A 16,086-nucleotide genomic window follows, 5' to 3' on the forward strand; every position below is an offset into this window, starting at 1 on the left:
AACTAAGTAAAAAAATACACTTTTCTAGCACTTAAGCCTGAAAAGAGGCCATCGGGCACCAAAATCGTGTAACAGTCACGAGAAGACCCTAGGAAAACCTCAAACACCTCGGGCGGGACCAACGTGAGTTGCGAAAACTTACGGTACTAGCACAGGACTTCCGATTTGAAAACTAAGTCGAAAGAGACACTTTTTTTCACACTGAAGCTTAAAAATAGTCCATCGGGTGCCAAAATCGTGTAACAGTCACGAGAAGGATCGGGAATGCCTGAAACACCGCAGGAGTGGCCAATGTACGTTGTGCAAACTTTCAGAACTGGCACGGGACTCACGGTTTGAAAACTAACTGAAAAAATGCACTTTTTCACACTTAAGCTTGAAAATAGGCCTTCACGGACCAAAATCGTGTAACAGTCACGAGAAGGCCTGGGGAACGCCTCGAAACACCTCGGGAGGGACCAATGTAAGTTGTGGAAACTTACGGAAGTAGCACGGGACTCCTGGTTCGAAAACTAAGTCAAAAATTGCACTTTTTTTACACTCAAGCATGAAAATTAGCCATCGGGGTGCCAATGTCGTGTAACAGTCACGAGATGGCCGGGGGAACCCCTCAAACACCTTAGAAGGGACCAATTTAAGTTGCGAAAACTTACAGAATTATCAAGGGATTCCGAGTTTGAAAACTAAGTCCAAAAAGACACTTTTCTCACACTTAAGAATGAAAATAGGCCAAAATCGGGGGCCAAAATCGGGTAACTGTCTCGAGAAGGCCTGGGCAACACACATCAACCACCTCGGGAGGGTCCAATGTAAGTTGTCTAAACTTACGGAACTAGCACGGGACTCCTAGTTTGAAAACTAAGTCCAAAAATGCACTTTTTTCACACTTAGGCTTGAATATAGGCCACCGGGGGCCAAAATCGTGTAACAGTCACGAGAAGGCCCGGGGAACAGCTCAGACACCTCGGGAGGGACGAATGTAAGTTGTGAAAACTTACGGAACTAGAACGGGACTACCGCTTTGAATACTAAGTCGAAAAAGACATTTTTTTCACAATTAAGCTCGAAAATAGGCCATCGGTTGCCAAAACTGTGTAACAGTCACGAGAAGGACCGTGGAATACCTCAAACACCTTGGGAGGGACCAATCTAAGTTGTGGAAACCTCCGGAACAAGCACGGGACTCGCGGTTTGAAAACTAAGTAAAAAAATACACTTTTCTAGCACTTAAGCCTGAAAAGAGGCCATCGGGCACCAAAATCGTGTAACAGTCACGAGAAGACCCTAGGAAAACCTCAAACACCTCGGGCGGGACCAACGTGAGTTGCGAAAACTTACGGTACTAGCACAGGACTTCCGATTTGAAAACTAAGTCGAAAGAGACACTTTTTTTCACACTGAAGCTTAAAAATAGTCCATCGGGTGCCAAAATCGTGTAACAGTCACGAGAAGGATCGGGAATGCCTGAAACACCGCAGGAGTGGCCAATGTACGTTGTGCAAACTTTCAGAACTGGCACGGGACTCACGGTTTGAAAACTAACTGAAAAAATGCACTTTTTCACACTTAAGCTTGAAAATAGGCCTTCACGGACCAAAATCGTGTAACAGTCACGAGAAGGCCTGGGGAACGCCTCGAAACACCTCAGGAGGGACCAATGTAAGTTGTGGAAACTTACGGAAGTAGCACGGGACTCCTGGTTCGAAAACTAAGTCAAAAATTGCACTTTTTTTACACTTAAGCATGAAAATTAGCCATCGGGGTGCCAATGTCGTGTAACAGTCACGAGATGGCCGGGGGAACCCCTCAAACACCTTAGAAGGGACCAATTTAAGTTGCGAAAACTTACAGAATTATCAAGGGATTCCGAGTTTGAAAACTAAGTCCAAAAAGACACTTTTCTCACACTTAAGAATGAAAATAGGCCAAAATCGGGGGCCAAAATCGGGTAACTGTCTCGAGAAGGCCTGGGCAACACACATCAACCACCTCGGGAGGGTCCAATGTAAGTTGTCTAAACTTACGGAACTAGCACGGGACTCCTAGTTTGAAAACTAAGTCCAAAAATGCACTTTTTTCACACTTAGGCTTGAATATAGGCCACCGGGGGCCAAAATCGTGTAACAGTCACGAGAAGGCCCGGGGAACAGCTCAGACACCTCGGGAGGGACGAATGTAAGTTGTGAAAACTTACGGAACTAGAACGGGACTACCGCTTTGAATACTAAGTCGAAAAAGACATTTTTTTCACAATTAAGCTCGAAAATAGGCCATCGGTTGCCAAAACTGTGTAACAGTCACGAGAAGGACCGTGGAATACCTCAAACACCTTGGGAGGGACCAATCTAAGTTGTGGAAACCTCCGGAACAAGCACGGGACTCGCGGTTTGAAAACTAAGTAAAAAAATACACTTTTCTAGCACTTAAGCCTGAAAAGAGGCCATCGGGCACCAAAATCGTGTAACAGTCACGAGAAGACCCTAGGAAAACCTCAAACACCTCGGGCGGGACCAACGTGAGTTGCGAAAACTTACGGTACTAGCACAGGACTTCCGATTTGAAAACTAAGTCGAAAGAGACACTTTTTTTCACACTGAAGCTTAAAAATAGTCCATCGGGTGCCAAAATCGTGTAACAGTCACGAGAAGGATCGGGAATGCCTGAAACACCGCAGGAGTGGCCAATGTACGTTGTGCAAACTTTCAGAACTGGCACGGGACTCACGGTTTGAAAACTAACTGAAAAAATGCACTTTTTCACACTTAAGCTTGAAAATAGGCCTTCACGGACCAAAATCGTGTAACAGTCACGAGAAGGCCTGGGGAACGCCTCGAAACACCTCGGGAGGGACCAACGTAAGTTGTGGAAACTTACGGAAGTAGCACGGGACTCCTGGTTCGAAAACTAAGTCAAAAATTGCACTTTTTTTACACTTAAGCATGAAAATTAGCCATCGGGGTGCCAATGTCGTGTAACAGTCACGAGATGGCCGGGGGAACCCCTCAAACACCTTAGAAGGGACCAATTTAAGTTGCGAAAACTTACAGAATTATCAAGGGATTCCGAGTTTGAAAACTAAGTCCAAAAAGACACTTTTCTCACACTTAAGAATGAAAATAGGCCAAAATCGGGGGTCAAAATCGGGTAACTGTCTCGAGAAGGCCTGGGCAACACACATCAACCACCTCGGGAGGGTCCAATGTAAGTTGTCTAAACTTACGGAACTAGCACGGGACTCCTAGTTTGAAAACTAAGTCCAAAAATGCACTTTTTTCACACTTAGGCTTGAATATAGGCCACCGGGGGCCAAAATCGTGTAACAGTCACGAGAAGGCCCGGGGAACAGCTCAGACACCTCGGGAGGGACGAATGTAAGTTGTGAAAACTTACGGAACTAGAACGGGACTACCGCTTTGAATACTAAGTCGAAAAAGACATTTTTTTCACAATTAAGCTCGAAAATAGGCCATCGGTTGCCAAAACTGTGTAACAGTCACGAGAAGGACCGTGGAATACCTCAAACACCTTGGGAGGGACCAATCTAAGTTGTGGAAACCTCCGGAACAAGCACGGGACTCGCGGTTTGAAAACTAAGTAAAAAAATACACTTTTCTAGCACTTAAGCCTGAAAAGAGGCCATCGGGCACCAAAATCGTGTAACAGTCACGAGAAGACCCTAGGAAAACCTCAAACACCTCGGGCGGGACCAACGTGAGTTGCGAAAACTTACGGTACTAGCACAGGACTTCCGATTTGAAAACTAAGTCGAAAGAGACACTTTTTTTCACACTGAAGCTTAAAAATAGTCCATCGGGTGCCAAAATCGTGTAACAGTCACGAGAAGGATCGGGAATGCCTGAAACACCGCTGGAGTGGCCAATGTACGTTGTGCAAACTTTCAGAACTGGCACGGGACTCACGGTTTGAAAACTAACTGAAAAAATGCACTTTTTCACACTTAAGCTTGAAAATAGGCCTTCACGGACCAAAATCGTGTAACAGTCACGAGAAGGCCTGGGGAACGCCTCGAAACACCTCGGGAGGGACCAACGTAAGTTGTGGAAACTTACGGAAGTAGCACGGGACTCCTGGTTCGAAAACTAAGTCAAAAATTGCACTTTTTTTACACTTAAGCATGAAAATTAGCCATCGGGGTGCCAATGTCGTGTAACAGTCACGAGATGGCCGGGGGAACCCCTCAAACACCTTAGAAGGGACCAATTTAAGTTGCGAAAACTTACAGAATTATCAAGGGATTCCGAGTTTGAAAACTAAGTCCAAAAAGACACTTTTCTCACACTTAAGAATGAAAATAGGCCAAAATCGGGGGTCAAAATCGGGTAACTGTCTCGAGAAGGCCTGGGCAACACACATCAACCACCTCGGGAGGGTCCAATGTAAGTTGTCTAAACTTACGGAACTAGCACGGGACTCCTAGTTTGAAAACTAAGTCCAAAAATGCACTTTTTTCACACTTAGGCTTGAATATAGGCCACCGGGGGCCAAAATCGTGTAACAGTCACGAGAAGGCCCGGGGAACAGCTCAGACACCTCGGGAGGGACGAATGTAAGTTGTGAAAACTTACGGAACTAGAACGGGACTACCGCTTTGAATACTAAGTCGAAAAAGACATTTTTTTCACAATTAAGCTCGAAAATAGGCCATCGGTTGCCAAAACTGTGTAACAGTCACGAGAAGGACCGTGAAATACCTCAAACACCTTGGGAGGGACCAATCTAAGTTGTGGAAACCTCCGGAACAAGCACGGGACTCGCGGTTTGAAAACTAAGTAAAAAAATACACTTTTCTAGCACTTAAGCCTGAAAAGAGGCCATCGGGCACCAAAATCGTGTAACAGTCACGAGAAGACCCTAGGAAAACCTCAAACACCTCGGGCGGGACCAACGTGAGTTGCGAAAACTTACGGTACTAGCACAGGACTTCCGATTTGAAAACTAAGTCGAAAGAGACACTTTTTTTCACACTGAAGCTTAAAAATAGTCCATCGGGTGCCAAAATCGTGTAACAGTCACGAGAAGGATCGGGAATGCCTGAAACACCGCAGGAGTGGCCAATGTACGTTGTGCAAACTTTCAGAACTGGCACGGGACTCACGGTTTGAAAACTAACTGAAAAAATGCACTTTTTCACACTTAAGCTTGAAAATAGGCCTTCACGGACCAAAATCGTGTAACAGTCACGAGAAGGCCTGGGGAACGCCTCGAAACACCTCGGGAGGGACCAATGTAAGTTGTGGAAACTTACGGAAGTAGCACGGGACTCCTGGTTCGAAAACTAAGTCAAAAATTGCACTTTTTTTACACTTAAGCATGAAAATTAGCCATCGGGGTGCCAATGTCGTGTAACAGTCACGAGATGGCCGGGGGAACCCCTCAAACACCTTAGAAGGGACCAATTTAAGTTGCGAAAACTTACAGAATTATCAAGGGATTCCGAGTTTGAAAACTAAGTCCAAAAAGACACTTTTCTCACACTTAAGAATGAAAATAGGCCAAAATCGGGGGCCAAAATCGGGTAACTGTCTCGAGAAGGCCTGGGCAACACACATCAACCACCTCGGGAGGGTCCAATGTAAGTTGTCTAAACTTACGGAACTAGCACGGGACTCCTAGTTTGAAAACTAAGTCCAAAAATGCACTTTTTTCACACTTAGGCTTGAATATAGGCCACCGGGGGCCAAAATCGTGTAACAGTCACGAGAAGGCCCGGGGAACAGCTCAGACACCTCGGGAGGGACGAATGTAAGTTGTGAAAACTTACGGAACTAGAACGGGACTACCGCTTTGAATACTAAGTCGAAAAAGACATTTTTTTCACAATTAAGCTCGAAAATAGGCCATCGGTTGCCAAAACTGTGTAACAGTCACGAGAAGGACCGTGGAATACCTCAAACACCTTGGGAGGGACCAATCTAAGTTGTGGAAACCTCCGGAACAAGCACGGGACTCGCGGTTTGAAAACTAAGTAAAAAAATACACTTTTCTAGCACTTAAGCCTGAAAAGAGGCCATCGGGCACCAAAATCGTGTAACAGTCACGAGAAGACCCTAGGAAAACCTCAAACACCTCGGGCGGGACCAACGTGAGTTGCGAAAACTTACGGTACTAGCACAGGACTTCCGATTTGAAAACTAAGTCGAAAGAGACACTTTTTTTCACACTGAAGCTTAAAAATAGTCCATCGGGTGCCAAAATCGTGTAACAGTCACGAGAAGGATCGGGAATGCCTGAAACACCGCAGGAGTGGCCAATGTACGTTGTGCAAACTTTCAGAACTGGCACGGGACTCACGGTTTGAAAACTAACTGAAAAAATGCACTTTTTCACACTTAAGCTTGAAAATAGGCCTTTACGGACCAAAATCGTGTAACAGTCACGAGAAGGCCTGGGGAACGCCTCGAAACACCTCGGGAGGGACCAACGTAAGTTGTGGAAACTTACGGAAGTAGCACGGGACTCCTGGTTCGAAAACTAAGTCAAAAATTGCACTTTTTTTACACTCAAGCATGAAAATTAGCCATCGGGGTGCCAATGTCGTGTAACAGTCACGAGATGGCCGGGGGAACCCCTCAAACACCTTAGAAGGGACCAATTTAAGTTGCGAAAACTTACAGAATTATCAAGGGATTCCGAGTTTGAAAACTAAGTCCAAAAAGACACTTTTCTCACACTTAAGAATGAAAATAGGCCAAAATCGGGGGTCAAAATCGGGTAACTGTCTCGAGAAGGCCTGGGCAACACACATCAACCACCTCGGGAGGGTCCAATGTAAGTTGTCTAAACTTACGGAACTAGCACGGGACTCCTAGTTTGAAAACTAAGTCCAAAAATGCACTTTTTTCACACTTAGGCTTGAATATAGGCCACCGGGGGCCAAAATCGTGTAACAGTCACGAGAAGGCCCGGGGAACAGCTCAGACACCTCGGGAGGGACGAATGTAAGTTGTGAAAACTTACGGAACTAGAACGGGACTACCGCTTTGAATACTAAGTCGAAAAAGACATTTTTTTCACAATTAAGCTCGAAAATAGGCCATCGGTTGCCAAAACTGTGTAACAGTCACGAGAAGGACCGTGGAATACCTCAAACACCTTGGGAGGGACCAATCTAAGTTGTGGAAACCTCCGGAACAAGCACGGGACTCGCGGTTTGAAAACTAAGTAAAAAAATACACTTTTCTAGCACTTAAGCCTGAAAAGAGGCCATCGGGCACCAAAATCGTGTAACAGTCACGAGAAGACCCTAGGAAAACCTCAAACACCTCGGGCGGGACCAACGTGAGTTGCGAAAACTTACGGTACTAGCACAGGACTTCCGATTTGAAAACTAAGTCGAAAGAGACACTTTTTTTCACACTGAAGCTTAAAAATAGTCCATCGGGTGCCAAAATCGTGTAACAGTCACGAGAAGGATCGGGAATGCCTGAAACACCGCTGGAGTGGCCAATGTACGTTGTGCAAACTTTCAGAACTGGCACGGGACTCACGGTTTGAAAACTAACTGAAAAAATGCACTTTTTCACACTTAAGCTTGAAAATAGGCCTTCACGGACCAAAATCGTGTAACAGTCACGAGAAGGCCTGGGGAACGCCTCGAAACACCTCGGGAGGGACCAACGTAAGTTGTGGAAACTTACGGAAGTAGCACGGGACTCCTGGTTCGAAAACTAAGTCAAAAATTGCACTTTTTTTACACTTAAGCATGAAAATTAGCCATCGGGGTGCCAATGTCGTGTAACAGTCACGAGATGGCCGGGGGAACCCCTCAAACACCTTAGAAGGGACCAATTTAAGTTGCGAAAACTTACAGAATTATCAAGGGATTCCGAGTTTGAAAACTAAGTCCAAAAAGACACATTTCTCACACTTAAGAATGAAAATAGGCCAAAATCGGGGGTCAAAATCGGGTAACTGTCTCGAGAAGGCCTGGGCAACACACATCAACCACCTCGGGAGGGTCCAATGTAAGTTGTCTAAACTTACGGAACTAGCACGGGACTCCTAGTTTGAAAACTAAGTCCAAAAATGCACTTTTTTCACACTTAGGCTTGAATATAGGCCACCGGGGGCCAAAATCGTGTAACAGTCACGAGAAGGCCCGGGGAACAGCTCAGACACCTCGGGAGGGACGAATGTAAGTTGTGAAAACTTACGGAACTAGAACGGGACTACCGCTTTGAATACTAAGTCGAAAAAGACATTTTTTTCACAATTAAGCTCGAAAATAGGCCATCGGTTGCCAAAACTGTGTAACAGTCACGAGAAGGACCGTGGAATACCTCAAACACCTTGGGAGGGACCAATCTAAGTTGTGGAAACCTCCGGAACAAGCACGGGACTCGCGGTTTGAAAACTAAGTAAAAAAATACACTTTTCTAGCACTTAAGCCTGAAAAGAGGCCATCGGGCACCAAAATCGTGTAACAGTCACGAGAAGACCCTAGGAAAACCTCAAACACCTCGGGCGGGACCAACGTGAGTTGCGAAAACTTACGGTACTAGCACAGGACTTCCGATTTGAAAACTAAGTCGAAAGAGACACTTTTTTTCACACTGAAGCTTAAAAATAGTCCATCGGGTGCCAAAATCGTGTAACAGTCACGAGAAGGATCGGGAATGCCTGAAACACCGCTGGAGTGGCCAATGTACGTTGTGCAAACTTTCAGAACTGGCACGGGACTCACGGTTTGAAAACTAACTGAAAAAATGCACTTTTTCACACTTAAGCTTGAAAATAGGCCTTCACGGACCAAAATCGTGTAACAGTCACGAGAAGGCCTGGGGAACGCCTCGAAACACCTCGGGAGGGACCAACGTAAGTTGTGGAAACTTACGGAAGTAGCACGGGACTCCTGGTTCGAAAACTAAGTCAAAAATTGCACTTTTTTTACACTCAAGCATGAAAATTAGCCATCGGGGTGCCAATGTCGTGTAACAGTCACGAGATGGCCGGGGGAACCCCTCAAACACCTTAGAAGGGACCAATTTAAGTTGCGAAAACTTACAGAATTATCAAGGGATTCCGAGTTTGAAAACTAAGTCCAAAAAGACACTTTTCTCACACTTAAGAATGAAAATAGGCCAAAATCGGGGGTCAAAATCGGGTAACTGTCTCGAGAAGGCCTGGGCAACACACATCAACCACCTCGGGAGGGTCCAATGTAAGTTGTCTAAACTTACGGAACTAGCACGGGACTCCTAGTTTGAAAACTAAGTCCAAAAATGCACTTTTTTCACACTTAGGCTTGAATATAGGCCACCGGGGGCCAAAATCGTGTAACAGTCACGAGAAGGCCCGGGGAACAGCTCAGACACCTCGGGAGGGACGAATGTAAGTTGTGAAAACTTACGGAACTAGAACGGGACTACCGCTTTGAATACTAAGTCGAAAAAGACATTTTTTTCACAATTAAGCTCGAAAATAGGCCATCGGTTGCCAAAACTGTGTAACAGTCACGAGAAGGACCGTGGAATACCTCAAACACCTTGGGAGGGACCAATCTAAGTTGTGGAAACCTCCGGAACAAGCACGGGACTCGCGGTTTGAAAACTAAGTAAAAAAATACACTTTTCTAGCACTTAAGCCTGAAAAGAGGCCATCGGGCACCAAAATCGTGTAACAGTCACGAGAAGACCCTAGGAAAACCTCAAACACCTCGGGCGGGACCAACGTGAGTTGCGAAAACTTACGGTACTAGCACAGGACTTCCGATTTGAAAACTAAGTCGAAAGAGACACTTTTTTTCACACTGAAGCTTAAAAATAGTCCATCGGGTGCCAAAATCGTGTAACAGTCACGAGAAGGATCGGGAATGCCTGAAACACCGCAGGAGTGGCCAATGTACGTTGTGCAAACTTTCAGAACTGGCACGGGACTCACGGTTTGAAAACTAACTGAAAAAATGCACTTTTTCACACTTAAGCTTGAAAATAGGCCTTCACGGACCAAAATCGTGTAACAGTCACGAGAAGGCCTGGGGAACGCCTCGAAACACCTCGGGAGGGACCAATGTAAGTTGTGGAAACTTACGGAAGTAGCACGGGACTCCTGGTTCGAAAACTAAGTCAAAAATTGCACTTTTTTTACACTTAAGCATGAAAATTAGCCATCGGGGTGCCAATGTCGTGTAACAGTCACGAGATGGCCGGGGGAACCCCTCAAACACCTTAGAAGGGACCAATTTAAGTTGCGAAAACTTACAGAATTATCAAGGGATTCCGAGTTTGAAAACTAAGTCCAAAAAGACACTTTTCTCACACTTAAGAATGAAAATAGGCCAAAATCGGGGGCCAAAATCGGGTAACTGTCTCGAGAAGGCCTGGGCAACACACATCAACCACCTCGGGAGGGTCCAATGTAAGTTGTCTAAACTTACGGAACTAGCACGGGACTCCTAGTTTGAAAACTAAGTCCAAAAATGCACTTTTTTCACACTTAGGCTTGAATATAGGCCACCGGGGGCCAAAATCGTGTAACAGTCACGAGAAGGCCCGGGGAACAGCTCAGACACCTCGGGAGGGACGAATGTAAGTTGTGAAAACTTACGGAACTAGAACGGGACTACCGCTTTGAATACTAAGTCGAAAAAGACATTTTTTTCACAATTAAGCTCGAAAATAGGCCATCGGTTGCCAAAACTGTGTAACAGTCACGAGAAGGACCGTGGAATACCTCAAACACCTTGGGAGGGACCAATCTAAGTTGTGGAAACCTCCGGAACAAGCACGGGACTCGCGGTTTGAAAACTAAGTAAAAAAATACACTTTTCTAGCACTTAAGCCTGAAAAGAGGCCATCGGGCACCAAAATCGTGTAACAGTCACGAGAAGACCCTAGGAAAACCTCAAACACCTCGGGCGGGACCAACGTGAGTTGCGAAAACTTACGGTACTAGCACAGGACTTCCGATTTGAAAACTAAGTCGAAAGAGACACTTTTTTTCACACTGAAGCTTAAAAATAGTCCATCGGGTGCCAAAATCGTGTAACAGTCACGAGAAGGATCGGGAATGCCTGAAACACCGCTGGAGTGGCCAATGTACGTTGTGCAAACTTTCAGAACTGGCACGGAACTCACGGTTTGAAAACTAACTGAAAAAATGCACTTTTTCACACTTAAGCTTGAAAATAGGCCTTCACGGACCAAAATCGTGTAACAGTCACGAGAAGGCCTGGGGAACGCCTCGAAACACCTCGGGAGGGACCAACGTAAGTTGTGGAAACTTACGGAAGTAGCACGGGACTCCTGGTTCGAAAACTAAGTCAAAAATTGCACTTTTTTTACACTTAAGCATGAAAATTAGCCATCGGGGTGCCAATGTCGTGTAACAGTCACGAGATGGCCGGGGGAACCCCTCAAACACCTTAGAAGGGACCAATTTAAGTTGCGAAAACTTACAGAATTATCAAGGGATTCCGAGTTTGAAAACTAAGTCCAAAAAGACACTTTTCTCACACTTAAGAATGAAAATAGGCCAAAATCGGGGGTCAAAATCGGGTAACTGTCTCGAGAAGGCCTGGGCAACACACATCAACCACCTCGGGAGGGTCCAATGTAAGTTGTCTAAACTTACGGAACTAGCACGGGACTCCTAGTTTGAAAACTAAGTCCAAAAATGCACTTTTTTCACACTTAGGCTTGAATATAGGCCACCGGGGGCCAAAATCGTGTAACAGTCACGAGAAGGCCCGGGGAACAGCTCAGACACCTCGGGAGGGACGAATGTAAGTTGTGAAAACTTACGGAACTAGAACGGGACTACCGCTTTGAATACTAAGTCGAAAAAGACATTTTTTTCACAATTAAGCTCGAAAATAGGCCATCGGTTGCCAAAACTGTGTAACAGTCACGAGAAGGACCGTGGAATACCTCAAACACCTTGGGAGGGACCAATCTAAGTTGTGGAAACCTCCGGAACAAGCACGGGACTCGCGGTTTGAAAACTAAGTAAAAAAATACACTTTTCTAGCACTTAAGCCTGAAAAGAGGCCATCGGGCACCAAAATCGTGTAACAGTCACGAGAAGACCCTAGGAAAACCTCAAACACCTCGGGCGGGACCAACGTGAGTTGCGAAAACTTACGGTACTAGCACAGGACTTCCGATTTGAAAACTAAGTCGAAAGAGACACTTTTTTTCACACTGAAGCTTAAAAATAGTCCATCGGGTGCCAAAATCGTGTAACAGTCACGAGAAGGATCGGGAATGCCTGAAACACCGCAGGAGTGGCCAATGTACGTTGTGCAAACTTTCAGAACTGGCACGGGACTCACGGTTTGAAAACTAACTGAAAAAATGCACTTTTTCACACTTAAGCTTGAAAATAGGCCTTCACGGACCAAAATCGTGTAACAGTCACGAGAAGGCCTGGGGAACGCCTCGAAACACCTCGGGAGGGACCAACGTAAGTTGTGGAAACTTACGGAAGTAGCACGGGACTCCTGGTTCGAAAACTAAGTCAAAAATTGCACTTTTTTTACACTTAAGCATGAAAATTAGCCATCGGGGTGCCAATGTCGTGTAACAGTCACGAGATGGCCGGGGGAACCCCTCAAACACCTTAGAAGGGACCAATTTAAGTTGCGAAAACTTACAGAATTATCAAGGGATTCCGAGTTTGAAAACTAAGTCCAAAAAGACACTTTTCTCACACTTAAGAATGAAAATAGGCCAAAATCGGGGGTCAAAATCGGGTAACTGTCTCGAGAAGGCCTGGGCAACACACATCAACCACCTCGGGAGGGTCCAATGTAAGTTGTCTAAACTTACGGAACTAGCACGGGACTCCTAGTTTGAAAACTAAGTCCAAAAATGCACTTTTTTCACACTTAGGCTTGAATATAGGCCACCGGGGGCCAAAATCGTGTAACAGTCACGAGAAGGCCCGGGGAACAGCTCAGACACCTCGGGAGGGACGAATGTAAGTTGTGAAAACTTACGGAACTAGAACGGGACTACCGCTTTGAATACTAAGTCGAAAAAGACATTTTTTTCACAATTAAGCTCGAAAATAGGCCATCGGTTGCCAAAACTGTGTAACAGTCACGAGAAGGACCGTGGAATACCTCAAACACCTTGGGAGGGACCAATCTAAGTTGTGGAAACCTCCGGAACAAGCACGGGACTCGCGGTTTGAAAACTAAGTAAAAAAATACACTTTTCTAGCACTTAAGCCTGAAAAGAGGCCATCGGGCACCAAAATCGTGTAACAGTCACGAGAAGACCCTAGGAAAACCTCAAACACCTCGGGCGGGACCAACGTGAGTTGCGAAAACTTACGGTACTAGCACAGGACTTCCGATTTGAAAACTAAGTCGAAAGAGACACTTTTTTTCACACTGAAGCTTAAAAATAGTCCATCGGGTGCCAAAATCGTGTAACAGTCACGAGAAGGATCGGGAATGCCTGAAACACCGCTGGAGTGGCCAATGTACGTTGTGCAAACTTTCAGAACTGGCACGGGACTCACGGTTTGAAAACTAACTGAAAAAATGCACTTTTTCACACTTAAGCTTGAAAATAGGCCTTCACGGACCAAAATCGTGTAACAGTCACGAGAAGGCCTGGGGAACGCCTCGAAACACCTCGGGAGGGACCAACGTAAGTTGTGGAAACTTACGGAAGTAGCACGGGACTCCTGGTTCGAAAACTAAGTCAAAAATTGCACTTTTTTTACACTTAAGCATGAAAATTAGCCATCGGGGTGCCAATGTCGTGTAACAGTCACGAGATGGCCGGGGGAACCCCTCAAACACCTTAGAAGGGACCAATTTAAGTTGCGAAAACTTACAGAATTATCAAGGGATTCCGAGTTTGAAAACTAAGTCCAAAAAGACACTTTTCTCACACTTAAGAATGAAAATAGGCCAAAATCGGGGGCCAAAATCGGGTAACTGTCTCGAGAAGGCCTGGGCAACACACATCAACCACCTCGGGAGGGTCCAATGTAAGTTGTCTAAACTTACGGAACTAGCACGGGACTCCTAGTTTGAAAACTAAGTCCAAAAATGCACTTTTTTCACACTTAGGCTTGAATATAGGCCACCGGGGGCCAAAATCGTGTAACAGTCACGAGAAGGCCCGGGGAACAGCTCAGACACCTCGGGAGGGACGAATGTAAGTTGTGAAAACTTACGGAACTAGAACGGGACTACCGCTTTGAATACTAAGTCGAAAAAGACATTTTTTTCACAATTAAGCTCGAAAATAGGCCATCGGTTGCCAAAACTGTGTAACAGTCACGAGAAGGACCGTGGAATACCTCAAACACCTTGGGAGGGACCAATCTAAGTTGTGGAAACCTCCGGAACAAGCACGGGACTCGCGGTTTGAAAACTAAGTAAAAAAATACACTTTTCTAGCACTTAAGCCTGAAAAGAGGCCATCGGGCACCAAAATCGTGTAACAGTCACGAGAAGACCCTAGGAAAACCTCAAACACCTCGGGCGGGACCAACGTGAGTTGCGAAAACTTACGGTACTAGCACAGGACTTCCGATTTGAAAACTAAGTCGAAAGAGACACTTTTTTTCACACTGAAGCTTAAAAATAGTCCATCGGGTGCCAAAATCGTGTAACAGTCACGAGAAGGATCGGGAATGCCTGAAACACCGCTGGAGTGGCCAATGTACGTTGTGCAAACTTTCAGAACTGGCACGGGACTCACGGTTTGAAAACTAACTGAAAAAATGCACTTTTTCACACTTAAGCTTGAAAATAGGCCTTCACGGACCAAAATCGTGTAACAGTCACGAGAAGGCCTGGGGAACGCCTCGAAACACCTCGGGAGGGACCAACGTAAGTTGTGGAAACTTACGGAAGTAGCACGGGACTCCTGGTTCGAAAACTAAGTCAAAAATTGCACTTTTTTTACACTTAAGCATGAAAATTAGCCATCGGGGTGCCAATGTCGTGTAACAGTCACGAGATGGCCGGGGGAACCCCTCAAACACCTTAGAAGGGACCAATTTAAGTTGCGAAAACTTACAGAATTATCAAGGGATTCCGAGTTTGAAAACTAAGTCCAAAAAGACACTTTTCTCACACTTAAGAATGAAAATAGGCCAAAATCGGGGGTCAAAATCGGGTAACTGTCTCGAGAAGGCCTGGGCAACACACATCAACCACCTCGGGAGGGTCCAATGTAAGTTGTCTAAACTTACGGAACTAGCACGGGACTCCTAGTTTGAAAACTAAGTCCAAAAATGCACTTTTTTCACACTTAGGCTTGAATATAGGCCACCGGGGGCCAAAATCGTGTAACAGTCACGAGAAGGCCCGGGGAACAGCTCAGACACCTCGGGAGGGACGAATGTAAGTTGTGAAAACTTACGGAACTAGAACGGGACTACCGCTTTGAATACTAAGTCGAAAAAGACATTTTTTTCACAATTAAGCTCGAAAATAGGCCATCGGTTGCCAAAACTGTGTAACAGTCACGAGAAGGACCGTGGAATACCTCAAACACCTTGGGAGGGACCAATCTAAGTTGTGGAAACCTCCGGAACAAGCACGGGACTCGCGGTTTGAAAACTAAGTAAAAAAATACACTTTTCTAGCACTTAAGCCTGAAAAGAGGCCATCGGGCACCAAAATCGTGTAACAGTCACGAGAAGACCCTAGGAAAACCTCAAACACCTCGGGCGGGACCAACGTGAGTTGCGAAAACTTACGGTACTAGCACAGGACTTCCGATTTGAAAACTAAGTCGAGAGAGACATTTTTTTCACACTGAAGCTTAAAAATAGTCCATCGGGTGCCAAAATCGTGTAACAGTCACGAGAAGGATCGGGAATGCCTGAAACACCGCAGGAGTGGCCAATGTACGTTGTGCAAACTTTCAGAACTGGCACGGGACTCGCGGTTTGAAAACTAACTGAAAAAATGCACTTTTTCACACTTAAGCTTGAAAATAGGCCTTCACGGACCAAAATCGTGTAACAGTCACGAGAAGGCCTGGGGAACGCCTCGAAACACCTCGGGAGGGACCAATGTAAGTTGTGGAAACTTACGGAAGTAGCACGGGACTCCTGGTTCGAAAACTAAGTCAAAAATTGCACTTTTTTTAC

At 45.6% G+C, this 16,086-nt stretch overlaps 1 protein-coding gene across 29 annotated transcripts in view; it reads left to right on the forward strand.

Annotated features, from left to right (window-relative positions):
* LOC114261169 (proteinaceous RNase P 1, chloroplastic/mitochondrial) overlaps positions 1-16,086 on the forward strand; it is a 77,608-nt gene that overhangs the window by 39,588 nt on the left and 21,934 nt on the right. The gene's annotated exons all lie outside the window — the stretch shown is intronic.

Source organism: Camellia sinensis, chromosome 13 (genome assembly GCF_055761805.1).
Source record: "Camellia sinensis isolate YWXY chromosome 13, ASM5576180v1, whole genome shotgun sequence".
NCBI lineage: Eukaryota > Viridiplantae > Streptophyta > Magnoliopsida > Ericales > Theaceae > Camellia > Camellia sinensis.